At 43.8% G+C, this 14172-nt stretch overlaps 1 long non-coding RNA gene across 1 annotated transcript; it reads right to left on the bottom strand.

Annotated features, from left to right (window-relative positions):
* Nucleotides 1–4542: 4542 nt before the first annotated feature.
* On the bottom strand, nucleotides 4543–13325 carry LOC106732982 (uncharacterized). Its single transcript, XR_001369215.3, has 4 exons — nucleotides 13281–13325; nucleotides 12820–12905; nucleotides 6565–6699; nucleotides 4543–5353 (listed from the first exon to the last, which is right to left on the bottom strand). It is a non-coding gene; the product is annotated as an uncharacterized LOC106732982 (long non-coding RNA).
* Nucleotides 13326–14172: the final 847 nt, after the last annotated feature.

The raw sequence follows: 14172 nt of genomic DNA, 5'->3' as shown, positions 1-14172 counted from the left end.
CGCTACGCTCTCGAGGCCTGGGGAGCACGAATGGCTCAGGCCGGCCATGAATGAGGGGTTGTATATTTGGCAAAGTAAAGAGTGGAGTATAGTCATAATGACCTCAGGTCTCACACCAAGGCCTCCATTCAGCAAAGCAGGTAAGTACTTCGCTGAATAGGGAACTATCATGAATAACGTTCCCTTCCAAGTAGGCAGACAGGCCCCTGACACAAGCGGGTGGTTTTTAGAGAACCAGGTAGAAGAAGGAGTGAGTGAATGGAAGATGTTTCCTGCCTTCAAAGACCATGAGAAATAGAACTGAAACAAGAATTATGGGCAAGAATGATTCACCCATGTTCTAATTCCATTTTGATTTCAATGGTGTTAGCCCAACATAAACCTGGAGTAACACAATGGTGAATTAGGACTCAGGGGTTAACCAAACAATAGTCAGAGAACAACATTCAAAGTCAACAAAAATTTTCATGATTATACTGCTGCAGCTCTAATTTTACCTACCCAGGTGAAATCCCATTGATTTAAATGGACTTATAGTGGCCTTTTTTCAAAAAAAAGTCACCTGTGTCTAGACTACTGCAGTGTTCGTTTGAAATTAAATCAAAAGAACGCAGCAGTTTTTTCGACCGTGGAAAACCTCATTTTATGAGGAATAATGCCTTTTTTTGAAAGTGCTTTTTCGAAAAAAGGCGTTATTGAATGTAAACTGTGCTTTTTCAAAAGAGAGCATCCAGACTGCCTGGGTGCTGTCTTTCAAAAAAGCGGCTCTCTTTTTCGAAAATACTGGCTGCTGTCTAGACGCTCTCTTTCGAAAGAGGCTTGTAGTCTAGACATAGCCATAGTGGCGTTGCAAAGGTGTAAGAGCAGAATCAGACGGAGCTGAAGAACAGCTCAGTAATTCACATCAGAAGCGTCTGAAAAAGTTTCAGGCATTGTTGGAAAGTGGGAAGAGTTGGACTGAAATGGATGTTCAACTGGGATCAAGTTCCTGATCCTAATATAAGTAATTAGATATTTCTTAATTATTATGAGAATGTGATGGCTGATTCAGACATTATGTTAGACTCGAAGGGCCTATTCTGCAAAGGGAAAGCCAACTACCGCTGAGTTATTCCAATCATGTTCACTGGCTTCCTAGTTTCTTTACTTGCCAGCATGCCAAGCTAAACATATAGGTATTTAAAAACAAAAAGCCAACCAATCAGAAGTTGCAAAACCTACTTTGCTTTCAGGCTGAATAACTGTTTCTAGACACGCAAGGCTAAAGTTGTGCTAATCAGGGAGAGCCGACTCCAGCGTGAAACAAAAGTCATTGGTCTAAGTGTCAGCCAATTGCAGCAATATTTTCTTAACTTTCAGATAAACAGTCACACAGTATCTGCATAAGATAGGCTCTCCACTTCCCCAGCATTAATGTAATTTCACACTTTACCAAATAAAAGGCCCAGAGGTTCCAACACAAGATGCAGCTGTTGTGCTGTTACCACTGAAAAAGAGCAGCAAATTAAAACGTGTAGTGAGGCAGTTTCAGCTGAACTGCTCTGGTCTTTGTTTCAATTCTTTTGGCCAATTTGATCTGAGCTACTGAAATTAGAAACAGTGGGCTTGGAAGGGGGGATAGTCGTACAGTTTTAGTGGCTTGCTAGGGAAGTGGGAAAGAAAGAGGCCCAACAAGGTCAAAGGAAGGAGAAGGAAAGCTTGTGTGCCTACATGAAAATGAATTTGAATGGGTGTAAATTATACTCAGCACCAAATTAAGTTAAGCAATTACACACTTGCATCACACATTAATCAACAGGATTACTCACATGCTTAAAGTTAGGCATAGAATCATAGAATACTAGGACTGGAAGGGACCTCGAGAGGTCATCGACTCCAGTCCCCTGCCCTCATCGCAGGACCAAATACTGTCTAGACCATCCCTGATAGACATTTATCTAACCTACTCTTAAATATCTCCAGAGATGGGGATTCCACAACGTCCCTGGGCAATTTATTCCAGTGTTTGACTACCCTGACAGTTAGGAACTTTTTCCTAATGTCCAACCTAAACCTCCCTTGCTGCAGTTTAAGCCCATTGCTTCTTGTTCTATCCTCAGAGGCCAAGATGAACAAGTTTTCTCCCTCCTCCTTATGACACCCTTTTAGATACCTGAAAATGGCTATCATGTCCCCCCTCAGTCTTCTCTTTTCTAAACTAAACAAACCCAAAAATAAACATGCCCAATTTAGGCATGTGCTTAAATACTTCGCTGAATGAAGGCCCATGCATGCGAACAGAAGGCAGGAAAATATGTCCAATGATTGTGGTGAACAAAGGAAAAATGACCAAGGAAAGGCCATTCGGGTTGAAAAAATAAGCTGGAAGGATGAAGCAAGATCCCAGGGAAGGGGTGGGGAGGAGGAAGAAAGGAAAGAATTGGAGGTGCCAGAGAAGAGAGGAGAAAAGTCCTGATGGGCCAAGAGAAAAATATAGACATGCAGGAGCAAAGGAAGAACTGAGTATGCAGGAGGTGGAAGACAGTGGAGTTTGATTATAGACTTGCCTTGGGAGTTGCGATGCACACAGCACAGGGGACAGACACATGGGACTGTCTGTCCAGACTCATTCTGGGGCTATTCCAGCCACTGACATGCTGGCTGACCCTGCACTAACTTCTCTGAGCCCCCATTTTTCCAGCTCTAAAACTGGGCTGAAGTCACTCATCAACCTGATGCAATATACAAATGCCACAGTTGAGCTAGGCAGTCCAAGAGTTGCCCAACTGTGTAACCAGGCTATTTTTCTGATGCTAGGATTGCCTTTATGGATATGCTATATCAGTGCTAAGATGTATTTATGACATTCACCACCATACCATTGGAGTATCTCAGAATAGTCAACATGTTCTATGCTCACTACACTCCTGTGAGGTAGGGAAAAGCCTAAATTAAGTGATTTTCCCAAGGTCACACAGGAAGTCTGTGGCAGGGACTGGTCCCTGTCTTCTGAATCCCAGTCCCTTGCATTATGCACTTAACCAACCTAGGAGGAGTTACGTCAGGGCCAATCAAATAACCCTTTTTTTGCAGTGGTGGTGAGCAAGGCTCATGGACCACCACTTAAGTCTCATGTGGTTCTCAAAACAGGCTGTATTAGAGCTGACGTACTGCATAGGCATCGAGCTGGTCTTCTATAGAGGGATGAATGTCTCCCTCCATGCATAGGAGTGCTTGGTATGATTTCTAGTACTGTGCAATAGTAATGCAATCAAGGTGACTTCAGCTTACAGCAATTTTCTTTTTTTGTGAAAGAAAGAGCGTGATCTGGTAGCTAGCCAGCTGTCTAGAAGAGAGAAAAGGCTATACTGTGGCAGCAGGAACTGTACCAGGGATGGAGCTGAGATTTCACTTAAAAAAATAAATAAAAAAAAAAAGCAAGACTCTTCCTTTTAATTAGCTCCTTCCCCGCCACACACTCAGGATGACACACAAAGCGGGATGGAAAAGTTGACATTGGTGCCCATGAGACTTGCAGTAACAAATCTGCTAGGGCATTAGAAGACTCTGCCACAGAGTTTATTCTGAGCAGCTTGCATGGAGATGACAGGTGCCCCCAAAGTCCATATACAATCTGAACTCCCCCAAAGTTTGTTCCCAGATCAGAACTCTCCAAATTTCAGGACTGCTTCAGTCAGAGCTTTTAGTTCTGACTCATCTTTACCTGAAATAGAAAATTTTCCAAGACACACATTCCATGTTCTGATTGAACATCAACCCTTAGCCTATTTGTCTTCCTTGAACGCTGAATCATATATAGCAGATATCAGCATCTTATTTGATCACCATACCATTTGGCTTCACCAGTGGGGCTCAGACAAGGTCTGAAGTAAGGAGACATGTCTAAAGGCATTTATTCACTAAGGGCTGGATGGATGGGCAGTGATCGATCCAGCAGAGGCTGATTTATCAAATCTAGTATAGAGGTGATAAATCAACCGCTGAGTGATCTCCACCAGAATGAGAAGAGTAAATGGAGTCGATGGGAGAGTGTCAGCTGTCGATGTATCACCGTGAAGATAAAGCAGTGAGCAGACCTAAGTACGTCAACTTCAGGTACATTATTCATGTAGCTGAAGTTGCTTAACTTAGTATAGACAAGGCCTAAGTTACTCTGCTGTTCTAAAAAGTCCATAGTCTGGTGTTCAAAATAAAACTGGAATTGGCTGGAGGAAGGTGCCATTTTTCTCTGAGACAGCTGAAGGAAGCGTGCTAACTGCTGTCCAGGATATCCGGATCTTGGCAGATTCCTTTCTCCTCCCTGAGTTTGCTCACTGAAGGTTTTCTGTTTATCTTACAAAAGTCTGTTCCTCTTTGACAGGTGTCCTGAGTGTAGCAAATATGTTCTGGCTAAGGACACTCTATAGGGAGTAAGTTTCTGGGTTTCTTCTGAGGAGGAATGGGAGTTTCTCTGCAAAAGGTAAAGCACTGCAAGGATTATGTATATTGGTAACAATGTTCCTTTCTATATTTAGCCATCTTACAATGTGTATTTCATTTTAGAAGCAGATTTGAGAGGCCGCATGAAAAAAAGAGAGAGATCTAATAGAGCTACATTGCCTGAGAGCTTTTGGATTTTAAATCAATGTAGGCAAAGAAAACTCAGTTTGGGTCTCCAATAGTTTGTCAGCCATGGGCTTGGGTTTGCAAAATCAAAACTACGGTGCTAGTTTAGTGCAGTTTTGATCTGGGTTTCACTGAATCTGAATCACTAAGTGCAAGGGAGTTGAATCAAAAGGCTCCTGTTTTCACTGGGGTTAACACAGGATTTTGGTTTGTTGGGCGATTGTAAAAATTCCTTTAAAACCTTTATTTTAGCTCCTGTGCACTTCACCAGTAGCAAAATGAGGCAGGAAGAAAGATCTAGTGGTTAAAGCAGGGCACAGTGAGCCTGGGTACTCTCTATGTACCCTTACAAGTGGTCCTTATATGTAAATGACTTCCCAGCAAGGTGGTGAATTTCAGCATTTGATGCATTTAGCTGAAAAGGGCTAGAAAAAAAAACCTGCTCTAGAGCCCAAACAGGTCATCTTGAGCTCCATTCAGCAAAATGATTAGTGAGCTGAGGAATACCTGCAATCCACAAGAAAGGAGATTGAATAACCATATCAGTACTGAAAGCGTTCTTGCATCTGTCACATCTGGTAGGATAACTCCATCCAAGATGTGCTATAATTATCCAGAAATCCAATGTCTCACTGCTGACTTGATGGATGATCCATTGGGATGGGACTGTGCATATTTGTTGCTATGTTGCTTATGGACAGGAAAAGGCAATGAACTTGAGATGGGGGCTTTTTTTTCAGCGTGAACACTACAAGACAAAGACAAGGGAATAAGTCAACAAGTGCAGGGCAGAAAGGAATTTCACTAATAATGTAAGCCAGAGGAGGACAAAAAGCAGCTATTTACACAGTATGCCTGTCCACAATGCACTGCCCACACTAGCTTTTGAGGCCCAAATTCACAGCATATTGGTCCAGGTTGAACTTGAGCACGTGCTCCAGTTCCATGAACACAATAGGATTCAAGCACAAGCTTAATTACTTTGATGAGCAGGATCAGTTTTGAATCCATGTTTAAGCGCTTTGCTGAACTGGGACACACCATCACAGCTCACCCCACCGCCGGAGCCAGAAACCAATATCCCTAGCCCAACAGACCTCTTTATACCACCGCAGCTCAGGTTCAACCAGCATTGTGCAAGGAGGCCGGTCTCTTGGACATAAATACATAGTTCCAGAGATTCCTTTCCCACATGTCTGGCTGGTGGCTCTTGCCCGTATGCACAGGGTCTAACTGATCAGCGTATTTGGGGTTAGGAAGACATTTTCTCCCAGGCAGAGTCCCTGAGGGATTTTGCCTTCCTGGACAACACTAGGCATGGGTAACTTTCAGGTTTGAACAAGTGGAAATAGTGAATTCCCTGCAATGTGAAGTCTCTGAAGCATGATTTGAGAACTTCAGTCACAGAAACTCTGAGTGGGTATGTGAAGTTCTGTGGCCTACAACCGGGCCCATTGACAGGGGAGGGCAAAGGGAGCAATTCAAAGAGCTTTTGGTACTGCTACTGAGGTAGTGGCGGTAGCTGGAGCCCTTGGCCCCTCTGAATTGCTGCCAGAATGCTCAAGTGCCGTTCTGGGCACTCTGTGAGCTTCTGAGGGCTGGCTGGGTGGTGCACCACAGCTTGGGTGGCACTAAAGGCTGACTGTCCTTGGCCCCACCCCTTCCAGGCTCATGGAGCTGGCCCCTCCCACACGCCTCACCCTAGGGCCCACGGTGGCTGTCAGCCCCCTGCTGGCAACATGCAGGAGGCCAGACTAGATGATCACGATGGTCCCTTCTGGCCTTGAAGTCTGTGAACCTGGTCTAAAACTTTACATATAAAGACTCCCTGGAAGTTTTTATTTTTATATAAACTGATGAATTTGTTTTGGAAAGGAAACGTGCACTCAAACACATGCTATTGATTTCACAAACTGGAGAACTCCATGGGCAACCCAGAACACACAATGTTGGTCTCACCCTGCTTTTACAGCCTGTGTTTCGTTAGGTCACTGCTGCAGAGCTGTCAGAGGAAAGAACAAAGCCCTTCACGAGCCGCACAGAAATAACCGCCATTGGCTGTGTGATATTCTGCCAGTGATGTCTTCTTTACTTCTGAAAACATAACCCAAGCCAGATCATCACTCCGTGGTAATTGACCTTACTCTACTAAAGTCAATGCAATTGTGGCCAATTTACATAATCTGGCAACAGATTATAACAGTATGAAACCAAGTCACATTTGAGCCTGAAGAACTGTGCAGAGTTCTCTTTATCGCAGGGGAGGAAAGCTTTAAAGACAGATGGTAGAAGTGATCTTCCAAAGCCTGGCCAATCTACTTGGCATATTTCAGTAACAACAGCTCACATGCCATCCTCTAGGCCTGGCGAAGATCCAGTTTGACACTTTCTTTACTTCTTTTATTTTAAAGAAGCGTCATGGCAAGTCTCCAGTTAATATGAATATACATCACTAATAAAGCCATTCCCGTTATGGACCTGGGCCTGCTACACAAAAAGAGTTCGCTCCCCCTCCCCCGGAGAATGCATAGTGCTAGTGACTTCTATTTCTGGGACAAAGGGCACACTTAAAAAGCACGATTTCCTAAATCTGTACTTTCTCTGCATTTCTAGATTGTGAGCCCGAGAACTCCCACACGAGATAGTAAGACATACGTAACTGCAAGCCCATGATCCTCAGTCAAATGACAGTATTTACTGCACACACTGAGGAAAGAGGCTGTGTTTGGTCCTGAAGGGAGACAGTAAAACTCCTATTTAAGCACACTTGTCATTTGGTTCAAAATGACAGAAAAAACGATTTTCCTCTCAGTATATATTAAAAAAATGTTTTCCTGCAGGACGACAGAGTGACCATCACGTCACTCTGCGTCCCACCTGCTTCCTCCCTCCCTTCTCCTCCCAGCTCGAGCCCAACCTCGCTGCTTCTTCTCGCCACTTCGAATTGCTCTATTAAACCAAGAAACATGGCACAGTAGCTGGCAGCCCCCACATCGCAGCCGTGACAGCCCCGGGGCGGGAGGAGGGGTATGGTGCTCAGGACAGCAGCCTGAGGACAGGCGCTAGGAGCGGGGCTCCCAGTCGGGCTTATGTGCCAGCAGAGGGGTCTTGGGGGCTCCCCCACCAGGCTCTTGTGGAGCTGGAGTGCAGTGCCTGACCGCCCGGAGTCTAGTTCCCGTGTGGCCATTCACTCCCTCCCCATGGCTGTACTTAAGGAGGCTGCCGAAGCATCCCCGAGCCACCTGGGAGAGCCATCGCACCGACCTGTCTGCGGGCAGACGGGTGACTCTGGGCTCTGTGGGCAGGGCTGGGGCCGTGAGCAGTGCCAGCAGAACTGCATGGGGGAAAGATCGGGAACTGCAGCCCCCCGGGCTGCTGCTTCTCCCACCTCAGCAGGCTGCAATGCCTCGGAGGGCGCGTGCACACGGCACTACCTGCGCCTCACTGTGCCCCACACGAGGCAAGCAGGCACCTCTGCACCTCCCAGGCTGCCAGGGCAGGGAGTGGAAGAAGGGACCATGGCTTGTAGGGAGGAGGGTGAAGGGGGCCCAGGCTGGCATGGCATGGGGTGGGAGAAGGGACCCAGGCTGGTGGGTGGGTGGGGGAGGGAGAAGAGGCCCAGGCTGGCATGGCTACAGCCCACCCCTCCCCAGTGGCGGCAGGGGGGAGAGCTGGGGTTGCCCACCCTATGTGAGAGAGTAAAGCATCCAGGTCCTCCACATGTTGCTGTTCTCTTGCATATCCAGGCTATGATAGGAGCATGTGTAAAAGGAGATATTCAAAAGTGCATTCTAAACTCAGATTTTCAAGTCTCTGAGGGGCCGCCATGTTAATCTGTATATGCAAAAACAATGATGAGTCCTGGGGCACGTTAAAGACGAACAGATTTACTTGGGCATCAGTTTCTGTGGGTAAAAAGCACTTTGGCAGATGCATGGACTGGAAACCATAGTCACAGTCTAGGAATATAGTAGGGATTTTCAAAGCGTTTTAAGCAGGCAAGACACCCAATTTCCATTGAATTGGACTCCTTTCTCCCTTAGGCACTTCGAAAATTGCAGCCCTGATGCTTTATAAATAAAGACCTGCTTACCACAAGGGGCTGGAGTAATAGATACATTCCTACCATATGGAGTTTCACATTTTGCATATAAAGGTTCTTTTGGAGTAGGGGTTAGAATATCTTGAAACTATTCCAAATTTGTGGAATAAATTCCATTGCCAGATAAAAGTGGCAATACATACATTTTGGTGCCATTCTGATTCAGTGGGAGGGAACACCAAAATGGCACAAGGAGGGTGGTGGGGACTTTGGGGTAGGGATAGTGAAAGTAGCAATACAGAAAGAAGAATAGGAACAGAGAGAGGAGAACCTTCCCAATCTGCTGAAATCAGTGGGGGCAGGAATGGTCAACATTTGCAGGATTAAAATCCTAACCATGAACATAGAGGCTACGTCTACACTGGCCCCTTCTCCGGAAGAGGCATGCTAATTTAGAACTTTGGAATAGGGAAATCCGCGGGGGATTTAAATATCCCCGCGGGATTTAAATAAACATGGCCGCCGCTTTTTTTCCGGCTTGGGGAAAAGCCGGAAAAAAGCGTCTAGACTGGTGCGATCCTCCGGAATAAAGCCCTTTTCCGGAGGATCTCTTATTCCTACTTGCAAGGGCTTTATTCCGGAGGATCGCGCCAGTCTAGATGCTTTTTCTCCGGCTTTTCCCCAAGCCGGAAAAAAAGCAGCAGCCATGTTTATTTAAATCCCGCGGGGGGGTATTTAAATCCCCCGCGGATTTCCCTATTCCAAAGTTCTAAATTAGCATGCCTCTTCCGGAGAAGGGGCCAGTGTAGACGTAGCCAGAATGTTTACTGAGGAGACTTTCCCTACCTCTCCTTAGTAGATCAGAAAGTATTCACACAAAGTGAGAGGGAAGGTACTTTTTACTTAGTCCTACTGACTTTATTATTCACCTGTTTTCTCTAATTTCCAATGCAATGAGTATATGCCTGGTTCTACTGCTTCATTAGCTACAATAAATTCTCAGAAGCTTCAGGGGGTAGCCGAGTTTGTTGTTTTTTCCTGTACAGACTATTTATAGGCTAACAAAACATGTAGCTGATATCATGAGCTTTCGTGGGCCCAGCCCACTTCTCTGACAATTAGCTGTTATGCTCCTCTCCTCTGTTTTATTTAAACTAGCTAATTCTTTGAAAGAAGATAATGAACCAGATCCTCATCGAGAGTAAATTGGCATAACTCCATTGGTTTGGAGCTACAGTGACTTTCACCAGTTGGGGATCTATCTGTCTCTCTCTAAATTTGAAATAATTAAAATGTTGCTTCACTCTGATAACTGCAATTACCAGTGTTCTTTCAGCAACTCCTTGTAAACACAGAAAGTTCACTGGCTTATGTGCTTTGCTCTGCTAACATGCTCATCTCCTTCCCAGGGCTTCCAATTTGGCAATAGGCTCCCCCTTCTGAATCACTATCCAGCTCTTACTTCATCCGTAGACTCTGATGGTCTGAGAGCATTTATTCAGGGCTATAAGTCCTACAAACTGAGATGACACATTTTAAACACAATCTCAACCAAGAATGCATCTTAACGTTATTATTTAGAACCGCTTGGGAAATGAACTTTCTGTTCCATAGGAACGTCTGATGTTTCGAAATTTCCATTCATGCTGAACAAAAAGTTGGCATTTCAAAATTTCCCATAAAATTAAAATGAAAAGTTAGAAATACTTTGTTTTTTGAAATATAGAAGTTCTCAAAATCCTGAATTTATCATTTAGATATGTTATATATAAACTACTAAAAAATACAGATCAGAATGAAGTGCTTTGATAATTTCCCACCAAAAAAATTCTGCAAAATTGATACATTCCCACAAAATGTTTTGATTCTTGTCAAATCAGCATTTTCTGATAGAAAAACATTTGCACTGGAAATTTTCCAGCCCATTTTACTGCTATTATATTTGTAGATACCTTTTTCACTGGTTTTCAATTTTATAGCTTCTACAGAATTTCCACAGATTAATTCTTAAAGGGGGGGGGAAGGATGGTATTGTGGATAAGAGACAATCCCAGGGTTCTATTCTTGACTATGTTACAGACTTGGTGTGTTGCTTTGTATGTGTCATGTAAAGGCATGATATTGAAAAGCTATGCAATTGCTCCTGCATTTGCATATTTTATACACAATGGTTCGATTTCACATGCAGCCATGATAATTACACACACCTCAGATTAGTTAGAAATCTAACAGGTTAGCTGCATGCACAATCATAACAGCAGACATTTTTACCTCAAACTCTAAAAAAATTATGTCCTCTTTGTGGCATCATTTTGTCACTGAAGAAAATGGGGACCATAGTACTCAACAGTATGGCATTAGGTTTCATTCACCATAGTTTGTGAAGTACTTCAAGATTCACAATGAGAAGACACTAGAGAAGAGAGTAGCGACCTTATCATGGTCCTTCTTTGAGAAATCAACACTTCTTCAGTACTGTCCCAAGGGAAACAAAGCTTGGGAGTTTGGATATGCCCTTTGACTACTTGCATTACAGAACTTTCCTAGAAATAGTCTCTGATAACAGAATGCCCAGGCTTTGAGTCATAAAGGTCACAATCTGGTATTGAGATCTATCTTTTCTTCACACGGTGCACAGTCAACCTGTGGAACTCCTTGCCAGAGGATGCTGTGAAGGCTAGGACTTTAACAGGGTTCAAAAATGGGCTAGATAAATTTATGGAAGTTAGGTCTATCAATGGCTGTTAGCCAGGATGGGTAGGAATGGTGTCCCTAGCCTCTGTCTGTCTGAAAATGGATGATAGGAGAGGGATCATGTGAGGATTACCTGTTCTGTTTACTCCCTCTGGGGCATCTGGCATTGGCCACTGTCAGTAGACAGGATACTGGGCTAGATGGACCTTTGGTCTGATCTAGTATGGTTGTTCTTATGTTGTTCCTGAGCTGAAGATATTAAGAAGACTTATCTTATTTTATCTTAATTAGGTTAATAGCTTGCTTCACATAACTGAGGTGCCTTTCTCATTCAGGAGTTGGGTCAGCAAAATCCCTTTTTTCTTGGTCCAAAGCAAAAGAGGCGCTATGAACCTTTCAAGGAAGCAAGGTGTCCAATTATCATACCACATTTCTTAAGAAATTGGGACAAAAGAAAACAGGAGGTTTTGTCCCTACCCTCTTTTCTCAAGAACCACCGTAAGAAAAATACGAACAACAAATGCTTGTTGATAGAGTAATTCTAGTTCATAGTTTCCTGCTACTTTCTTTTTACTCTTGACATGGTATTAACTCTCTCATTTCCCCACTGCAGTAACTCCTCCCTGCTATGGCGGATAAGCATATTTCCCCCACTATTGAGTATTTTTGGATTTTTGCACCTAAATTATCAATGGGGGTAAGCGGTCACAGGCTGCCAAGACCCGACACAGAACTAGGATTCCCCACAGAATAGCTGGCTTTTGTAACATTTTGAATGTAGGCCATCTAAGCTCAAGTGAGATGTTGGATCAGGATCTGAACCGGCGTGCAGGCTAGCACTGAAACAGCTATAGAGAGAGCCTGACTATAAATACTCAGTTTATACAGTGCAGCAATTACATTTAACTCCAGGAAAAAAAATTGCACAGGATATTCTCCATCATGTAGCTTTAAGAGTTCCCCCAGAGCAATATATGTGTTCCCTTGTGATTAGTGAATAAAAATAGCTATTCAAGCCAGGTGATGCTCCCAAACTTTGAAGAACTTAACCCAGTGAGGGGTAACCTAGCTCAGTAAACGGGCCGCATGAATGGCCCTTTCTTCATCTCAGTGGGTTGCAAGATTGTTCTAACCTTGCTCTCCCTGGATAGGGTAGTTTTGCCAACTGCACTAGTGTACCTGGAATTTGCAGTGGGTGCCAATTGAACTATAGCAGCGCACTGATTGGATGCAGAGGGAGCACATAGCTCTCACAATGTTGTATACAGTCAATACACACCTCACTTCATGTGCCCCTGCGTTACACGCAGGGAACTTTTGAAATACCAGTAGGAAAACTACTATGTGGACAAAAACCAGCAGAATCTGGCAACCCTGCACAGATGGCAAACAGGCAATGGTAAACAAAATATATTGTGGGGCCACAGGTTTCCCACCACTGATTAATCCATCTAAAGACAAAGGTAAAGAATACTTACAGAGCCTTGCTCTTTTCTTCAGCAATAGAAAAACTTGACTTTGAAGGTTTGGACTTTCACACACAGCAGTGAAGGCAGCTAAGAGACTGGGTATATAAAAACATGGATATTAAAAGCATAATTCCTAGCTTATATGTCCAAAAGGACTCTTCTTTCACAACTTTTAAAGATTGCTCTGCTATTAGTGAATTGCCTCTACAAAAAGGCATCTCTTATTTAATAACTAAAGTGATTTCAGGTTTCTTGAAATTCGCTAAAGCAACACATGGGCTAGAGAAGATCGTTGCAATTATGTTCACAACCCCTTTTGACTCCAGTTATGGAGCAAACCCAGTGAAGCTTCAGGGGGACTTGGCCAAGTTAATTAGTAGGTGAGCCAGTTTCATAGGCTTCTGCAGGCTGAAAGTAGACTTCACAGTTAGAAAAGAAGCCCAATTAGAACAGAGTCCTCATTGTGATACCTGTGTTTGCCCAAGCTCGAGTTACTTCTGAGTCAGAGACTCCACAAGTTTAATGAGTCATCCCCCAAGCCAGAGAGCGTGATAAGTCATCAGAAGTAATTACTCACCCATTCACTCAGGGTTCAACCAATCCACAGGCAAGGGCCAACCCAGCTGACCCCAAGACAAGTATATAGATTCCTAAGCGAGCCTGCCTCTTCAGTTTGCTTAGAGTCACTACCCAGTTAGGAATGTGCTTACTGCTAGTTGTTTCAGCAGAATGCCTTTGCTCCCACTTAAACCATAGAAATGGAAGGCTCCTTAAGAGGTCACCAAATCTAGTCTCCTGCTTTCATGCCAGGACCAAGCACCATCTAGTTCATTTCTGTTAGATGTTTGTCTAACCTGCTCTTAAATATCTTCAGTGGTGGAGATTCCACAGCAATTTATTCCAGTGTTTGACCACCCTGACAGTTAGGAACTTTTTCCTAATGTCCAACCTAAACCTCCCTTGCTGCAGTTTAAGCCCATTACTTCTTGCTCTATCCTCAGAGGCCAAGATGAACAAGTTTTCTCCCTCCTCCTAACTTAAAAGTTACTATTATGTCCCTTCTCAGTCTTCTCTTTTCCAAACTAAACAAACCCAATTCCTTCAGTCTTCCTTCATAGGTCATGTTTTCCTGACCTTTAATAATTTTTGTTGCTCTTCTCTGGACCCTCTTCAATTTCCCCACATCTTTCCTAAAAGATATCCATGCTTGTTTCCATACTAGCTAGTCCTTATGCCTATCTGTGTCTGCCCTTACTACTTGCCTGGTGACTGAGATATCAATTCATCAAAGCAAAAAGGCATATGCTTAAAGCTCAGCAAAAGCTTTAAATATTTTGTTGAACTGGGACCTAAAGTTATCAA

The sequence above is a fragment of the Pelodiscus sinensis genome, chromosome 12 (genome assembly GCF_049634645.1).
Source record: "Pelodiscus sinensis isolate JC-2024 chromosome 12, ASM4963464v1, whole genome shotgun sequence".
Taxonomy (NCBI): Eukaryota; Metazoa; Chordata; order Testudines; family Trionychidae; genus Pelodiscus; species Pelodiscus sinensis.
This window is presented reverse-complemented; position numbering and strand designations above follow the sequence as displayed.